At 45.8% G+C, this 14,233-nt stretch overlaps 1 protein-coding gene across 1 annotated transcript in view; it reads left to right on the plus strand.

The window, feature by feature from the left end:
• The first annotated feature begins 9,603 nt into the window (after positions 1-9,603).
• PRRC2B (proline rich coiled-coil 2B) overlaps positions 9,604-14,233 on the plus strand; it is a 105,706-nt gene continuing 101,076 nt past the window's right edge. The window contains exon 1 of the mRNA XM_012744086.3: positions 9,604-9,919. The gene's annotated coding sequence lies outside the window, so the exon portion shown is untranslated. The remainder of the gene's footprint in view (positions 9,920-14,233) is intronic.

Raw genomic sequence — 14,233 nt, forward strand, 5'->3', positions numbered from 1 at the left:
AATCCTATTCCATTGGTCTATACGTCTAGCCTTGCGTCACTAAGATCTGTTTTGATTACTGTAGCTTTGTAGTAAATTTTGAAATCTGGAAGTGTCAATCATCCAATTATGTTCTTCTTTTTTTAATATTATTTTGGCTATTCTGGGCTCCTTGAAATTTCATATGAATTTTAGGATGGATTTTTCCATGTCTGCAAAAAAACACCATTGAGATTTTGTTAGGGCCGGCATTGAATCTTCGTACTGCTTCCGGTGATATTGTCATCTTAGCAATATTAAGTCTTTCAGCCCATGAACAGGAAATGTCTTCCCATTCATTTGTGTCGTCTTCCACTTCTTTCAACAATGTTTTGTAGTCTTCAGTGTACAAGTTTTACACCTCCTTGGTTAAATATTCCTAAGTATTTCTTTTTTAGGCTATTATAAATAATATTTTTTTAAATTTCCTTTTGGGATTGTTACTTGCTACAGTATAGAAATACAACTGACGTGTTTGTTGACTTTGTACCCTACAACTTTGCTGAATCCATTTTTAGCTCTAATGGTTTTTTGGTGAATTCTTTATTAGGGTTTTCTATAATACATATAAGGCTGGGCGCGGTGGCTCACACCTGTAATCCTAGCACTCTGGGAAGCTGAGGCAGAAGGATAGCTTGAGGTCAGGAGTTCGAGATCAGCCTGAGCAAGATCGAGACCTGTCTCTACTAAAAATAGAAAGCAATTAGCTGGACAACTAAAAATATATAGAAAAAATTAGCAGGCATGGTGGTACATGCCTGTAGTCACAGCTACTCAGGAGGCTGAGGCAGGAGGATTGTTTAAGCCCAAGAGTGTGAGGTTGCTGTGAGCTAGGGTGATGTCATGACACTTTAGCCTGGGCAACAGAGTCAAGCCCTCTGTCTCAAAAAAAAAGGATGCTGGCCAGGCACAGTGGCTCACCCTGGTAATCCTAGCACTCCAGGAGGCCAAGGTGGGAGGATCGCTTGAGTTTAGGATTTCAAGATCAGCCTGAACAAGAGTGAGACCCCCAACTCTATAAAAATTTTAAAAAATGGGGGGAGGGGGACGGGTATATACATATATAATGAGTGAGATGTGCACCATCTGGGGGATGGTCATGCTGGAGACTCAGACTTGTGGGGGGAGGGGAGGAATGGGTATTTATTGAAACCTTAAAATCTGTACCCCCATAATATGCCGAAATAAAAAAAAAATAAATCCATATTCAGTGAGAAAAATAAATAAAATAAAAAAAAATAAGAAATAAAAAAAATTAGCTGGGTGTGGTGGCGCATGCCTGTAGTCCCAGCTATTTTGGAGGCTGAGGCAGGAGGATCGCTTGAGCCCAGGAGTTCAAGGCTGCAGTGAGCTATGATTGTGCCACTGCACTCTAGCCTGGGAGACAGAGTGAGACCACATCTCTATAAAAGGAAAAGAAAAGAAATTAAAAGAAAAAAAAAATACAGCCGGGGGCAGTGGTTCATGCCTGTAATCCTAGTGCTTTGGGAGACCAATGTGAGGGGCTTGCTTGAGGCCATGAGTTTAAAACCAGCCTGGGCAACATAGCAAGATTCTGTCTCTTAAAAAATCAAATCAAGCCGGGCGCGGTGGCTCACGCCTGTAATCCTAGCACTCTGGGAGGCTGAGGCGGGCGGATTGCTCGAGGTCAGGAGTTCGAAACCAGCCTGAGCAAGAGCGAGACCCCGTCTCTACTATAAATAGAAAGAAATTAATTGGCCAACTAATATATATATAAAATTAGCCGGGCATGGTGGCGCATGCCTGTAGTCCCAGCTACTCGGGAGGCTGAGGCAGCAGGATTGCTTGAGCCCAGGAGTTTGAGGTTGCTGTGAGCTAGGCTGACGCCATGGCACTCACTCTAGCCTGGGCAACAAGGGAGACTCTGTCTTAAAAATAAATAAATAAATAAATAAAAAATCAAATCAAATAAAAATCTTTAAGCAAAAAATGAAGTGTACTTGTGCACTCCTGGCTTCTATTTCTTCTGCAAGAATGATGCCCCGAGTGAGTTTCCTTCGCATTGCTGTCGCAGTAGCTGCGTCCCGGGATCCTTCTTCACTCCACACTGAAGCAGCAGCTGTCAGCAGCTACGCTCACACCCGTGTTTTTCTCCCATGAATCATTGATCTTATTGAGTGAGCCATTTTCTGCTAAGACTGTACCTTCTCTAGCTCACCTTTGCTCTGGGGACTAGCAAAAAATTAAGAAGTGCGGCCTTTGTGCCGTAAGTGGACACATGCTGCAAACATTGGTGACATACGTGTGACAGCACGACACCCTGCTACTTTGCCCGAATACTGTCCCTTCAGCCACGCTTTCTGCCGGCCTCCCGGTAATACATGCTGATGAAGAAATACATTTTTAGTTCCCCACCAGATTGCTTTTTATTCTGTTGCAGTTTTCACTACAGATATTTTATCACAACAGGAAGAACAAGTGAGTCCCAATGGTATGTTTATGCTTTTGCTATTAAGAAACCTGGGCCGGGCGCGGTGGCTCACGCCTGTAATCCTAGCACTCTGGGAGGCCGAGGCAGGCGGATTGCTTGAGGTCAGGAGTTCGAAACCACCCTGAGCAAGAGCGAGACCCCGTCTCTACTATAAATAGAAATAAAGGTCAGGAGTTCGAAACCAGCCTGAGCGAGACCCCGTCTCTACCAAAAATAGAAAGAAATTAATTGACCAACTAAAAATATATATACAAAAAAAAATTAGCCGGGCATGGTGGCGCATGCCTGTAGTCCCAGCTACTCAGGAGGCTGAAGCAGAAGGATCGCTGAGCCCCGGAGATTGAGGTTGCTGTGAGCCAGGCTGACGCCACGGCACTCACTCTAGCCTGGGCAACAAAGTGAGACTCTGTCTCAAAAAAAAAAAAAAAAAAAAAAGAAATAAAATTAATTGGCCAACTAATATATATAGAAAAAATTAGCCAGGCATGGTAGCGCATGCCTGTAGTCCCAGCTACTCGGGAGGCTGAGGCAGGAGGATCACTTGAGCCCAGGAGTTTGAGGTTGCTGTGAGCTAGGCTGACGCCACAGCACTCACTCTAGCCTGGGCAACAAAGCGAGAGTCTGTCTCAAAAAAAAAAAAAAAAAAAAAAAGAAACCTGAAAAAAGGTTTCAAAACATTAAGTTCAAAGAAATTTGGGGATGCACTGGATGGAGCATGACACAACTTGAGACATCACTGGAAAAACTGTAGAGGTTTGTTCTGCTACTGGGGTAGCTTCATGTTATGTAACCGAGTATCTCGAGGCCAAGCTGTGCCCAGGGCAAGATTTCATTTAAAGAGATTGGTGCAAATCCTCATTTCAAACAGGATTACTTCAAGTCCTGGGACTGGGAAAAGGGTCAGTTCTCACATGTTATCATTGTATCCCCTGCTAGTATCATTAGTACTGCTCTCATTCATTCATTTCTTTTTCTGAGATGGGTTCATTGTTCTTTCACAGCTTTATTGAGGTATAATTGATGTACAATAAATTGCATGTATTTAAAGGGTAAACTTTGATGCGTTTTGACATAGGTATACACCTGTGAAACCATCACCACAACCAGAACAATATATCCATCACCCATGTAAGTTTCTCTGTGTCCTTTTGTAGTCCATCTTTCCCTCCTCCCACCCTGAACCCCCAATCCCAGGCAACCACTGATCTGTCACTATAGGTTAGTCTGCATTTTCTAGAAGAATTTTATATAAACTGAATCATGCAGTATGTATTCTTTGTCTAAATTTATTTACTTATTTATGTATGTATGTATATATTTACATATTTTAGAGATGGGGCCTTGCTCTGTCATCCAGGCTGGAGTACAGTGGTGCCATCAAAGCTCACTGTAACCTGGAACTCCTGGGCGAAAGGGATCCCCCCACCTCGGCCTCCCAGAGTGCTGGGATTACAGGTGTGAGCCACCACACCTGGTCCTGGATTCTTTTATTCTGTCTACTTATTTTGAGATTCAAAAATATTGTTGGCCGGACTTGGTGGCTCACGCCTGTAATCCTAGCACTCTGGGAGGCTGAGGTGGGAGGATTGTTTGAGCTCAGGAGTTCGAGACCAGCCTGAGCAAGATCAAGACTCTGTCTCTACTAAAAAAAATAGAAATTAGCTAGACAACTAAAAATATATAGAAAAAATTAGTCGGGCATGGTGGTGCATGCCTGTAGTCCCAGCTACTCGGGAGGCTGAGGCAGCAGGATCACTTGAGCCCAGGAGTTCGAGGTTGCTGTGAGCCAGGCTGATGTCATGGCACTCACTCTAGCCAGGGCAACAGAATGAGACTCTGTTTCAAAAAAAAAAAAAAAAATGTTGAGTGTTGTCAATAGTTCCTTGGCTTGTGGCCCCTTCCCCTGGCTCCACAAAGCAGTGTTCCAACCTCTGCTTCCGTGTCAGCACCTGCCACCAGGAACCTCCTGCCTTCCGCTCAGACGGGTCCTTGTGCTTCCCTCAGGCTCATGGGGATTCTCCCCATCCCATGATCCTAAACCCAATCACGTCAGGTAATACAGTCACAGGTTCTGGGGATTAGGACGTGGACATCTCTGGGGGCCGTTGCTCTGTCTGTCACAGCTGCTATGAATGTGTGTGTACAAGTATGTGTGGGGACACGTGCTTTCATTTCTCTAGGATTAAAATATTACTATATTTTGTATGTATTTGTGTCTATATTGTATACAAATGGTACAATTTTATTTATTTATTTTTTTAACAAAAGGCAGAATAATGCCCCTTGCAGGGAAAGTTCCTCTACATGGAAAATAAAACTTTTGAAAATCAATCTCAATGCTTTGTCATATTCTGTGACAACATTAGGGACTGATATGAGATACTCCAACATTACTTCTAAAGTGATTTTCATCGTTAGTGGATTTCAGAAGCGACCTTTCGCCAAGCCCAGGCATGATGGAGCACGTCATGGTTCACTCGGGCTGCTAGAACAGAATACCACAGACTGAGTGGCTTATAAATAACAGAAATTTATTCTTCACGGTTCTGGAAGCTGGGAAGCCCAAGGTCAAGGCATTGGCAGATTCAGTGACTGGCTCGGACTTTGATAAAGGCACTAATCCCATTCAGGAGAGCTCCGCCCCATCACCTCCCAAAGGCCCAACTCCTAGTTCCATGACTTTGGCAGTTAGGGTCCCAACATCTAAATTTGGGGGAGAGAGGAAGGTGCAGAAAACAAACATTTAGACCATAGTAGGGCCCTTATTGTCCCCTGACCTGGGACAGAGCTCCTTCTCTCTCATAGCAGTGTATTAATGTGATTTGCCCAGGAGTTGGTTCTTTAGATAATAAAGGAGTTTATTATACACTGTGTAAAGTCCTTAACAAACTTCTGACTGCAAAAGCTTTCAGATTATCAAACGCTAGAGCAAGAGTGGGCAAACGGCAACTGTTGGTCCAGATTCTGCCCACTGCCTGTTTTTGTAAATAAAATTTTATTGGAACACAGCCATGTTCATTTGTTTATTTACTGCCTGTGGCTGCTTTCCCACCATAAAGGCAGAGTTGAGTAGTTGCAACAGGGACCGCATGGCCAGCAAAGCCTCAGATCTCAAGCATCTGACCCTTTTTTCTGACCCTCACCCCTGAAGGCTAGAGTGATTTGCCCTTTTGTAAGAAGGAACTACCAACTCTTATTGTGAGGAATGCTTGCCAGGTAAGTAAGTACACATGTAAACTGCTTACCTGCTTGTTAATCTTCCAGCAACTTCGACTTTCAGATAATATTCTAAAACTGGAAATAAAGGGGAAAAGAGATCCCTAGGGGCAAGGAATTATTGTCACAAAGACCTTATGATAAATTTTAATACCTTTTAAAGCACAATTTGTGGCTGGGCGCGGTGGCTCGTGCTTGTAATCCTAGCACTCTGGGAGGCCGAGGCGGGCGGATTGCTCAAGGTCAGGAGTTCAAAACCAGCCTGAGCAAGAGTGAGACCCCGTCTCTACTATAAAAATAGAAAGAAATTAATTGGCCAACTAATATATATATATATATATAAAAATTAGCTGGGCATGGTGGCTCGTGCCTGTAGTCCCAGCTACTCGGGAGGCTGAGGCAGGAGAATGGCTTGAGCCCAGGAGTTTGAGGTTGCTGTGAGCTGAGCTGACGCCACGGCACTCACTCTAGCCTAGGCAAGAAAGCGAGACTCTGTCTAAAAAAAAAAAACAAAAAAAACCACAATTTGTATTTGGTTTCTTGGCCCAAAGCATCGATCAGTTATGTGTTGGGAGTGGGGTGAAGAAATCTGGTTGGGGAAAAGTGTTGTTTGAGGCAGACCATGGCCACAGACAAAGTTCTGGCTAGCAGCCTGATTATTTAAGGTAAGAGTAATCCAAAAAAAAGACAGATTTCCATTAAAGTGTGGGATGATAATACTATAGGTTGCTTGTGTCCACCCCTGCCCCACCCCAAATTCATATGTTGAAATCCCAGCCCCAAGGTAATGCCTTTGGGAGGTGATTGGGTCATGAGAGTGGACACCATGTGAGCACACAGCAAGGACAGTTGTCTATGAACCAGGAAGCAGGCCCTCACTACCAGACGCTGAATCTGACAGCACCTTGACCTTAGACTTCCCAACCTCCAGAACGATAAGAAATCAATTTCTGTTATTTACAAGCTACTCTCGTTTTATGGTATTTTGTTACAGCAGCCAAAGAGACTAAGGTAATAAATATTAAAAAAGGTTAATTCTGTCCAGGATCCTCTATTTAATAGAGCAAAGATCATTTTGTAAATAAGATTACTATTTTAAATACACAAGAACTTTAGAACTTAAAAGGATTTGCTTTGGTTATCTGGAAAACTAACTTATGTGGAACAATTAGTATTATTAAGATATGGTTTTGAAAAGGCATATCGTATTCACAAATTGGATTGTAACTCATTGCCAGTTAAATGGTCAGGATGAATAGAGTTTAGGGTATTAATAATATTGATTGGTTGATTGACAGAGTCTTGCCCTATCACCCAGGCTGGAGTGCAGTGGCACAATCGCAGCTTATTACAGCCTCAAATTCCTGGGCTCAAGTAATCCTCCTGCCTCCACCTCCTACTGGGACTACAGATGTGCATTACCACATATGGCAAAAAAAAATTTTTTTTTTTTAGAGATGAGATCTTGCTATGTTGCCCAGGCTGGTATGTAACTCTTGGCCTCAAGCAATCCTCCTGCTTTGGCCTCCCAAAATGATGGGATTACAGGCATGAGCCATTGTGTCCAGCCAAAAACCTTTTATGTTTTATAATGTTATTTGTTACTGACAACCTACTTCTTGGATCCATTTTAAGAAGGCAAACATTGATAGTTTAACTTATCTTAATACGTTATACAAAAACACACCATGGTAAAAATGTGCCATCACTCTTTGCCAAAGCAAGTCCCTGTGTGCCATCTTGGGGAGGTGGGATAGCACAATAACTGAAAGCGGAGGATCTGTGGTCACCTACTTAGGTTCAAACCCTGGCTTGGTCAGTTACTAGCTGGGAAAATTACTTAACTTCTCCAGTTATCAGTTTCTTCAGTTCTAAATTGGGATAAAAATAGTACCTGCTTCAGAGGGTTGTTGTAAAGATTTAATGAACTAATGCACACAAAGCACTTGCACGGTACCTAGATGCAAACAGAGAGTGCTGGCTATCTGTGAAGTGTCAGTTATTACTGTTCATGTTGCAGCATGTATGCTCCTTGCTGGTTCTGAAGAACACAATATCTTTGGTTACTTGACATACATAAAAAATTGGAGGTCATTTTTGTCTGTTGCCATACTGATAAATAATCCTGTGTGTTTTTGTCTGTGTAGATAATTTTACTGATCTGGAGTGCTCTTCTTTTCTTTTTTTTTTTTTGAGACAGTCTCTCTCTGTTGCCTGAGCTAGAGTGCTGTGGTGTCAGCCTAGCTCACAGCAACCTCAAACTCCTGGACTCAAGCCATCCTCCTGCCTCAGCCTCCTGAGTAACTGAGACTACAGGAACGTGCCACCAGGCCGGGCTAATTTTTTTTTCTATATATATTAGTTGGCTAATTAATTGCTTTCTATTTTTAGTAGAAACGGGGTCTCGCTCTTGCTCAGGCTGGTCTTGAACACCTGACCTTGAGCGATCGTCCCTACTTGGCCTCCAAGAGTGCTAGGATTACAGACATGAGCCACCGCACCCAGCCTGGAGTGCTCTTAATGACCTGATTTGGGAGTATCTTCAAGACAATTCTAAAGCAGGATACTGTTCAAGTCTTCTTATGTGGTGCCCCTTTGTATGCGTTAGCCTGTTTCAATGGGTCCCCTGGAGATGCTATCACAAAGGCAACTGGCTTGCTGGACTTCATCTTTCGGTATCACTATAGACTTCTGGTGCTATGTTACCCTTGTTCCACAAGCCCATGGTGCACTGCTTGCAGGGATTGTCACTGGACAGGAAAGTCAGCTGCAGCTTATTAAATATAATCAAGTGGCATCAGAAGCAGGATCTACCATTGTCCTTTTCCTGTGGCTTTATCTCTGATAGCATGCAAGTTTTGCCCAATGATTGGGCTGTTGCCATTCTTGCCGCTTCCTGTCTTTGTCACATTGGCAAGTACAGTGTGACTGACAACTCTGAGTAAACCTGCCAGAAACCTCTCGAAGTCAATCGGATCTCTCCTGGGCCTCGGACACCTCACAGATGGCAAATCTTTATCGGGAGAAACGTTTGGCTTTTTGTCTTAATGGACTTCTTGCGAGTCTTTCATCTAACTTCTTCAACAACTTCATGGTGATCTTTGCTGATAAGTTCTTCATTCCCACAGATGTGGTTCTTTCTCCTTCTACAGAGAGAACTTTGTCCGGGGCAGGGTTGCCCCCTGCCCGCACAGGTCACAGAGCTTCAGACAAGAGTGGCTGTACACAGACTTCTGCTGGTCACATTTCTCCCGGCTCCTTCTCCCATGACCAAAAGTCTTCAGTTCCTCCCCTCGGCTCCTGGAGCTGGGTTCGCAGGCCCAGAGGCCTCGCCGTCAGCAATTAGCTTTTTGATGTTTCTGCCCGTTCCCTCGCTCAAGCCTCTGCAAGCGGGTCACTGCTCTGCCGCAGAAGCGCCACCTGCTCCAACCCAGACTCAGTTGTCTGTAACTGCTGCTGACGGCTTGTGCGCATCCCCTCGCAGAGACGTCTCCGAGCCCGGGGCCTTTGCCGCGGTCCTGTGGACCCAGCCGGAGTCTTCCTCTCAGTCTACCCCCTTCCCCCAGGATCCTCGCCCGCATCTCCGCCGGCCTTTCCCGCGGCAGCAGCCACCGCCCGCCTCGGCTAGCCCTCTGCGCCCGAGCCGCAGCGCCGCCCAACACCCGGCGCCGGGCCCCGCGAGCCGACCCCTCCGGTCGCAGCCCGGCTGACCGGAAGGTTTGGCAAAACCCCGCGTCTCAGTACCTCGGCCAATCGAAGCTGGCCACCGGACGAGTGGCGGGGACGTTATCCAATCGCGTCCCTCCGACCGCACGCAGTTCGCCCAATCCCAAGGCAAAGCCTCCAAAAGCGCTCCCGGAAGATACGAGGAAGGCGGGGAAAAGAGAAGGGGGTGTGGCCTCAAGGCCCCGCCTTCCACGCGGCGCGCGGTAGAGGTTCTGGGCATGCGCGGGAGAGGCTTTGGGCGTGAGGAAGGCCGTACCGAAACTACGCTTGGCGTCCAGTCGTTCTTTTTCTTTCTTTCTTTTTTTTTTTAAGACAAGAATCTGTCCTTCGCCCCAGCTAGAGGGCAGTGGCGTCATCACAACTCACAGCAACCTCACGCTCCTGGGCTCAAGTGATCCTCCTGCCCCGGCCTCCCAAGTAGCTGGGACCACAGGTGTGAGCCACCGCTCTCCGCGGCCAGTCATTCTTTGCAGAAATCCTTTAAAACCACTCATCCACAAAGAAAAAGTAAGTATTTGGGGTGATGGATATTCCCATTATCCTGATTTGTTCATGACGCGTATAATTGTATTTTGATACAAATATAATATCAAAATATCACGTGTGTCCCCAAAATATGTACAGCTATGATGTATCAATAAAAAATACAAAAGAAAACCCCACGTGCCCACATTATGAGAGTTTAGTTAAAACTAACCCTACTGGGCTGGGCGCGGTGGCTCACGCCTGCAATCCTAGAACTCTGGGGGAAAAAAATCGCTTGAGGTCAGCATTTAGAAACTAGCCTGAGCAAGAGTGAGACCTGTCTCTACTAAAAATAGAAAAATTAGCCAAGCGTGGTGGCGCATGCCTGTAGTCCCAGCTACTCAGGAGGCTGAGGCAGGAGGATCACTTGAGCCCAGGAGTTTGAGGTTGCTGGGCAACAGAGTGAGACTCTCCGTCTCAGAAAAACAAAAACAAAAAAACTAACCATACTGCAGATGATGCCTTCTATTTATGTTTATCTGTATTCTAAAAAAAAGTCAGATTAAACTTTGCTAATGTGTATTATACAGATTGATCCTCCACTGAGAGCACCAGTGTCAATCTGTATAGTACATATCAGTAAAATTTAATATCACTCTGATTTGTTTTAGAATACAGATAAACATAAATAGAAGGATCATATTTCCTGCTTCATCCCAATGGACCAGCTTGCACCCTCTCCAGGGTACCAGCGCCTCACTTTGGAGTCTCTGCCCTGCAACACTTGCCTTAATTGTCTGTAGAGAGGCAGGAGCTGGGCCAACGTGTAGGAAGACTCTGGAGACAGACTGCCCAGGTTTGAGTCCTGTCCCCGCCATGTGTGTGCTGAGTGATCTCAAGCAAGTCACCTAACTTCTCTGCAATTTCCTCATCTTTAAGGTATTCACAGTGGCTATCTCAGAGGATTTTTGTGAGGATCAAATGAGTTAGGTGATGGTGCTTGTAACAATGCCTAAGTCATAATAGAAGCTCAGAAAATGATGATGATGATGATGTTTAGTGAGTGGGTGTAGTCTCAGATCCAGTAGGAGCTCACTATGTTATCTGTCCTTATTTCTTTGCCAGCTATAAGCTTTGTCGTCAGAAGGATCTGGTTCCACCCTGGTTCCCCAAGCATTTGCATTTTACCTTATAAAATTTACTTAAACTTTCTGAGCCTCAGTTTCCTCCTCTGTAAATGGGAGTTATTGTAAGGATGAAATGATAACATGTATGTAACGTACTTAGCATGGTGCCTAGCATGGTGCCTGATGCGTAGAAGATTCCCAGGAAACGAGCTGTGACAGAGACAAGTAGGTATTCAGCAGTCCCCATTTCCTTTCCTCTGGGGCGCAGCACCAGACTACAATTTCCAGCCTCTTGTGCAGTTAGGTGGGACCACAGGACTGAGTGCTAGAAGTGACTTCCTAGCCTGCCTTCCTGTCTGTTTTCTTGTCTGCACAGCTGGAAGTGATAGTGGAACCAGAAGATGAAGGTTCCAGAATGCTTGCAGCACCACTGGGGACAGAGCAGCTCAATCTCTCCTTGGGAGTGCTGTGTAGGAGAAAAATGTAAAAATAAGCTTTTGGGAATGAAATAATTTCTTTTGCAGCAACTTGGATGGAACTGGAGACCATTGTCCCAATTGAAGTGTCTCAGGAATGGACAAACACATGTACTCTGATAATTGGAAGCTAATCGACAGGCAGAGACGGGCACAAAGAGATGTAAAGGTCAAGGGAAATCAAGAAGGGGGAGTGGGGATGGGTAAAAACTTACCTTTCAGGTATAATGAACACTATTCAGGCGATGGGTACACTGAGAGCCCCAACTTAAGCGTTATAAAAGGTATCCATGTAACAAAAACATTTGTACCCCTTAATATTTTGAAATATATATATATATATATTATTTGCAAATATAGAAGATAAAAATAAAATGTCATGATGCACCACTCAGATGCTGGGGTGATTTGTCACAGCCCTCACCTAACCTGAATAATACATAGCCACTTCTGTTATTAGTGTACTACAAATTTTTTATCCCTCCACAATTGTAGTTTTTGAGGGTGTGTTGTTTTGTCCTGGCATTTTAAACGTGCACACACTGCTTCCCGACAGAATTATAAGCCCTTCCTTGAGTTTTGTCTCTGTTTACGCACCCTTGCCCCAGCCCTGGGCCCCCGATCTGCAGCGCCTGGTGCCCCAGACAATGCCTGTGGAGTGACAAGAGGGTCAAGTGTCTACAGGTGAGGTGCAGAGGTTGTTCCTTGCACCTGTCTTTTGGATTCATTTGCTTATTCTTTACTCATCGAATTGGCAACTGTGTATTGAGCTCTGCCTCTGGACCAGGCAGTGTGTGAGAGTGACGGATGGATGTAGCAGTGAACGTGTGGACCCTGTCACTGCCTAGAGGATCTTACAGTCTGATGGGCAAGTAAGACAAGCAGATACCCGCCCTTAGCTCCATGAGCACGTGGCTGTCCTGTAAGCCATGGCCTCCCTGGTGCTGTATTGGACAAAGACTGGCGCTGTGGCAGTCTGGAAGTGGGCACCCACAGGAAGCGTTCTTAGAGGTCGATGTCCAAGCTGAGTCCTCAGGGTCGAGTAGGATTCACCCCCAAAGGAGGTTGTGGGGGGATGGGAAGAGCTTATTCCAGGCGGAGAGAAGCAGTACTGAGAGGTCTGAGCTGAGGGCAGTGTCGAGTCTGGACAGGTGGAGAGAGACAGGCTGGAGAAGTCGGCAGGGGCTGGACCATGTTCTGGGCGCCGAGGAGCTGGGCCCAGGCATTAGTGAAGACCTGGCAGACCTGGTCGCCGGGATTTCCCTGGTTAATTCCTCCTTGGGAAAGAACCGGAGCAACCACAGGAGTGATTCGGCGCATCCTCCCAGGGCTGCCGTGGGGGCTGAGCACCTTCGAGAAGCTTGCCGCTCCCAACTCTGGAAGGATGTTTGCAAGTGTGTGGCCCCTGACCTGTGGGGACACAGCCGGGAGGCCTAATTGTCTCATTAATCTCGCTGTAGTTTAGATTCTGCACCTGAGCCCCACTGGCCTGGCATACCCCCTTGGCTGTTGTCTGTGCCTGGTGCCCCACTGGGACACGGAGACCTGTGGCACCGCAGCACCACGCCTTTGTGAGAGCGAGCTCTCCGCAGTCCCCATCCGGCTCGCTAATACTCTCTGCAGACCAGCCTTGCGGCTAGCTGCCATGCCACTGGCCCGGGTGCATGGGCCAGAGAATGTCTAAACTAAGTTTGGTGGCTGGGAAATAAATGGTAGATTCAGGTAGGCAGCTGAGTTATTTGAACTTCTTGACAAAATTTCCTTAAATTTTCCTGTAATTATTTTCCTCTTTTTGTCTCGATCTGACTGTAGAACAAAGATCTTGCCAACAAACACATTCAGGATGCCCCAGTGCTTAAGAGCCCAAGCCTTGAAATCAGACAAAACCGGGCTTGACTCCTGGATCTGGGCGTTACTATCTGGGCGAGTTACTAATACTCATCCTTCCTGAGCCTGGCACACGAGGATGGCAGGCTCAATGAGACAACGTGTGTAAAATGTGTAGCACAACGCCGGGCGCATGGTGAGCGTGGTAAGTGCCGTCATTATTCGAGATCCAAAAGCTGTTTATTGAGCAGCTACTCTGTGACATGTGCCCAATCAATAACTCTAAGTGAGCCTGCCTCTTCCAGGTGGCTTTATCTGTTTTGCTTTAAAATTGCCATGAGGGGAACAAGCTTGGGCTGGTAGCTTTCAAGGTGTGATCTACAGATCCCTGGGGTCCTTGAGACCCTCTTGCCGAGCTGCAAGTGTCAAGACTGTTTTCATCGCCAGGCGCAGTGGCTCACGCCTGTAATCCTAGCACTCTAGGAGGCCGAGGCGGGCGGATTGCTCGAGGTCAGGAGTTCGAAACCAGCCTGAGCAAGAGCGAGACCCCGTCTCTACTATAAATAGAAAGACATTAATTGGCCAACTAATATATATAGAAAAAATTAGCCGGGCATGGTGGCGCATGCCTGTAGTCCCAGCTACTCGGGAGGCTGAGGCAGGAGGATCGCTTGAGCCCAGGAGTTTGAGGTTGCTGTGAGCTAGCCTGACACCACAGCACTCTAACCCAAGCAACACAGTGAGACTCTGTCTCAAAAGTATATATATATATATATATATATATATATATATGTTTTGGAAAATAGAATTTTTCATAAGACCATAGTATTTATGTTAATGTGTAATAGGTTTGCTATTTTTATTTATTTATTTATTTTTTTGAGACAGAGTCTCGCTTTGTTGCCCAGGCTAGAGTGAGTGCCGTG

This window comes from Microcebus murinus, chromosome 12 (genome assembly GCF_040939455.1).
Source record: "Microcebus murinus isolate Inina chromosome 12, M.murinus_Inina_mat1.0, whole genome shotgun sequence".
NCBI classification, from domain to species: domain Eukaryota; kingdom Metazoa; phylum Chordata; class Mammalia; order Primates; family Cheirogaleidae; genus Microcebus; species Microcebus murinus.